A 4,843-nucleotide genomic window follows, 5' to 3' on the forward strand; every position below is an offset into this window, starting at 1 on the left:
TTTGAAATACTTGCATTATTTACAGTCTCTTGAACAATGTTCAATACAAATAAGACTCCACTAATATATCTCTTCGCAACAAAGTCTCCTCCATGAGAAATAATTATTTTATCAGCTTCAAAAACAATTTAAGCCATACTTTGTTGAGAAGTGCTCCGAAAACTAAGTTCCTACTGAGGGAGGGAACTTACGGAACATTGTTCAAGGCTAAAGTTTTTTCAGAAGTTAATTTAAGTAAAACTTTTTCTTTACCCATTACTAAAGCAGTAGTTGAGTTACACGTGTATACACACTCGCTATGAGTGGACTCCTCAAAGTAATGGAATAACTTCTTATTGGCACAAAAATTCCTTGAAGCGCTTGTGTTTAGGGGTCAATCAGTCTTGTTAGCCACTAGATTTGCCTCAACGACTACAGTAACAAGCACTTCATCACCCTCAGCAAGATGAACTTGGACAACAGTTTGTCCTTCCCGCTTCAAGTTTTGCCCTTTTCTTTGATGGCACTGGGCAGCCTGTGACCAAGTTTTCCACAGACAAAACAAGATCCCTTAGATTTTTGAATTTGACTCTCTGACTTGTTAAAATAATTTTTCTTCTTCACATATTCTTTTTTCAAGACTTTCTTTTGTTTGCCTTTGAACCTGTTTTTCACAATATTACCAGAAGATTCCTCAAGATTAGCTTTAGAAAATTAAGAGAAAGAGCTTCCATCTTATCTTTGAGATAGTTCGCCTCTTCATTCCTAATGTGACTAATAAGTTCTTACAAAGTTAAGGTCTGTTCTGGTATGGAATGAACTTATAATCATGGAATCGACTCGATCATCAGATTATAAGTTCATAACCCTAGTCCATTCCCAATTTTTTTATGTTTTAATTGATTTCTATAATCAGTCCAAGATGGTGGAAATCTTTCAAGCAGAACATTACCATGAAATATGTCACACATCTTCATGTCGTTAAGAACATCAACATTCAAGTTCTTTTCATGAACTTGTTCCATGATTGGCTTATTATCAATCATCTGAAATTTAATCTACTGACCAACAACATATTTCTATCTTTCCTGCATCGTTAGCACCATATTTCTTTTTCAAATTATTCCATACTTCCATAGCATATTTATAAGTCACAAATAAGTTATATAAAGGATTAATCATATAATTTAACAAATGTCCTCTCACAGTTCTATTATCTTTTTCAAACTTCTTAGCATCATCAACTGTCGCACCCTATTTTCGAACAGGTCGAAATAGTTCACAACATAAAAGTGGCTATGCCTCTGATTTTGAAAATGTTTAGAATCGCCACCTAATTTTAAGGAAAAATATTAGGAAAACCATTTTAAAAAAATATAAATGTAAACTCTGTTTTGATTTGCGAAATCGATGAGATTCTAGGTAAGGGTTTTGATTACTCGAGGGGAAGGTGTTAAGCATCACTCAGGGTCTATCCGAAGATAGTCCTTAAATTTAGTTTAGAAAAATAATTTAGGGATATTTATTCATTTTTGTTCTCTTTAGAAAATATTAACAAGAAAAGTTTTCATTAGTTTTGAGAAAATATTGAAAATACAAGGTATGTCATATATACAAAACTCCGAGCTCTGATCCTAATAGCTGTTGACCTAATATTTAGGACCAAAATGAATTTCGAATTGAAATTCCAGTCCTCCGGATACACATGAAACATAAGAAGAGAAAAAGATAAGGATCAATACTCTATCTACATCATAAGTAATATGATCAAACAGAATAGCACTGCAGATTATTAACAAACATTCATTAGCGATAAAATAATAACATTCTGCCATCACATGTATCATAACTGATATTATATAAATAAAGAAAATGGAGCAGTGAACATCTTTTCAAAATAATTCCATGGAGTAAGTGACTGGACAACTAATCATATGCCAAAACTTGTTTTAGAACACCAATCAATGCCCCATATTTAATAACATAAGTTTGAATATAGATAGAGATACAAACAGGGAGGAAGAAATTTGAGATTACCAACACAAAATCAATTTGTGCACAGTAAAAATTTCAAAGGAACAAATATGGTACTTAAAATCAATTTGGGCACCAAACTTGATTTCAAATAAAGATAAAATCATACAAAGATCTCCATTGTTACACATGGAGAATTCTTCAATAGTTCCGAGAAGGAGGAAAGTAACATGGTTTTAACCCAAACCATCTTCAACTAGACAGATTCATACTCGTAACATCAGCAACTACGTATTTCTACAACTTAACAAGCAGTAAAGAGGAAACTAACGATATCGAACTTTGAAATGATTTTTTTCCGAATAAAACTAGACTATACTTGAATGAATATGCAGAGTTTGAAATCAAGGTCTCTCAAATATTAAATAAAATATGACTTCAAAAAAAACTATGAGACAATACAAGAACTTACTCAAAATCAAAATAACTAGTCAGTAAATTATTACTTGAACAAATTTCATCCATGAAGAAATGTGACGATAAAATTATGGCAATCACATGGCAGAAAATCGAATGAACTCGAACAAATGAATATTAAACAAACTTAAAATGGGAAGAAGTAAATCAAGGTGAGCAAAAAAATGAATCAAAGTTTAAACAAACATAAGACTCGAAACGGTTATAAACTTAAGGCATATTATAAAACCCAAAATCTTAATAGGAAAAGAAGATCATGGTACGGGGCAGTAGGTAGCTATGAAACTCCAAGAAAACTAAGACATATTAAACAAGGAACTCAACAACAAGTAATAACAACCCAAATCACAGAATAAAGACTTTACAAGTCTGGAAATATCATCTCGAAACAGGAAAGATGAACAAATGTTATAAAGGCAAGAGGTTTACCTTCTGTGGTGCAGCAAACTAAGGTTGTTGATATTGTTTTCAAAGATTCCAACTCAAAACTCAAAAATCAGAGAAGACAAAAGGAAAGTAGTAAAACTAAAGATTCGTGAGTCTGCCTGTGTGTATTTGGATGTGAATTCTCTTCTCTGTCTATGTGTGTCCCTCTTTGGAGCACGAAAAACCTTGTTATTTATAGGCAAAATCCAAATTTAAAATTTTTGATTTGAACTGAAATCAAAGGCATTTATGAGGCCAACAAGGAGAAGGTGAAAAAAGATTTCACAGATCTTACCTTTCTTTGTCTTTGACTGAAAGTTGGGCTTGGAGGAAATCACGCTGATGATGGCAGGCGGATTTTATGGAAATTGAAAGGAGAAGAAGGAGGTGGAGAAGAGGAAGATCTAATGATAGGAGAAAGGGGAAAGAGCGATGAGAGAGAAGAAGGATTTTGCGTGTAGGTGTGGAAAAACTGAAAGAAAGAGGAGCGTGTGTGGTGTTTTGGTTTTTGCAAAAGTTTCTGATTTATTTTGAGCCGTTCGATCATTTGATCGGATGGTTGTAATTTTTTTTTTTATATATATATATGTAAAAAGGCAAATATAAAAGTTAAAAAAAAACTAAATTATGAGAGCCATTAGATCAAATTGAAGGGATGAGATTAAACTGAAGAAACACACAATTCATATGCATCCTATGTGGCATACACGGATTGGCTAATTTTAGGGGACTTGAATTGTCAAGTTTTTGCTCAAATTAACTTATTTAAATTATAAATTACTTCTTTATTAAATAGTCATAGTTATTTAAATTAAAAATAATTACTTTGACAAACTAAATTATATGACGAAATTAGTCATTTTTTAAAAAATAAAAATAAAAAATGGTATGAATTAGTAACTAATTATTTAATTAAACTTCTTAATTTTGAATAATATACAGAATATTTACTTTAACAATAGAAAATGTATTTGATCGAAAAAAAATAATTCAATCCATAACAATGATAATTACTATGAATAAATTTGTCAAAGGATAAAACAAGTAGTAAATATTTACATATATTTATAAATTTAATTTTTTTTATAAGGAACAATATTTATGTACTGAATTTGCCAAATGAAATAAAAAAGTTTTTTTTTCATCAAAAAAAATAAAATAAAATAAAATAATAATAATAATAAAAACAATATTTTCATACCATTATAATTTTATTATTATTTTTACGGAAGCTTAATTAATAAAAAAAAATAGATAGCCAAAATTGAGTGTCAACATCAACAGCCATAACGTTGCTAGAATCAATGGGGGTGTTAGAACCATCTGCAGGAGGTTCATTAAATAAAACATGATCAACTTCTAGTTGTTCAAAGAAAATTAGGAGTTTTTGTGATCAATGTTTAAAATTATTTCTGTCCATAGGTTCAAGCTTTGATATGTTCCAAAAAGTTTTGTTCAATGACATAGCCATTTATCAATATTGTATGCAAGGAAATCGCTTTCAAATTGTTGGAAAAAGTACTACAATATTGATAATTGACAAGAGCTAAAAAATAAAAAATTACTTATCACAAATACTGTGTCGTGACAAGCCACTACCTTAAAAGCAATTTCAACCCGACTCCGATGTAAATCATTGTAGCCGGTTGTTCCCCAAGGTTCCACAACTCTTCCAGACATGTGCACTCATGGCTGAAAGTTTGGAGGTTGCCCAAAACCAATTTCCCAAAAAATTCTAAGAAGAAGAAATGAGGAAGATGTTTTCTTTTCTTTTTTGGTTGTATGATAATATTCACAAAAGGGAATGTTTATATAGGATTTTCAAAGACGAAAGTTAATATTGAAAAACGTATTGTGAATGTAAATGGCATTAAAGAACCATCACATCACATTTACAGAAACTCTTCTTTTATTTTGGAAGAGAAATGTGCTTCTCTTTGTAACGTAAATGAAACCCGCTTTTGCTAGGCCAGGTGGTCTACGCTCG

The 4,843-nt window shown here is 31.1% G+C and overlaps 1 long non-coding RNA gene across 2 annotated transcripts; it reads right to left on the reverse strand.

Annotated features, from left to right (window-relative positions):
- LOC129876033 (uncharacterized) lies at positions 1 to 3,323 on the reverse strand. 2 transcript variants are annotated; one of them, XR_008763276.1, is made up of 2 exons: positions 2,860 to 3,323; positions 1 to 643 (listed from the first exon to the last, which is right to left on the reverse strand). It is a non-coding gene; the product is annotated as an uncharacterized LOC129876033 (long non-coding RNA). The 2 variants fall into 2 exon arrangements; XR_008763275.1 differs by having other exon boundaries at positions 1 to 1,761.
- Between the last annotated feature and the right edge of the window lie 1,520 nt (positions 3,324 to 4,843).

The sequence above is a fragment of the Solanum dulcamara genome, chromosome 12, assembly GCF_947179165.1.
Source record: "Solanum dulcamara chromosome 12, daSolDulc1.2, whole genome shotgun sequence".
Lineage (NCBI taxonomy): Eukaryota > Viridiplantae > Streptophyta > Magnoliopsida > Solanales > Solanaceae > Solanum > Solanum dulcamara.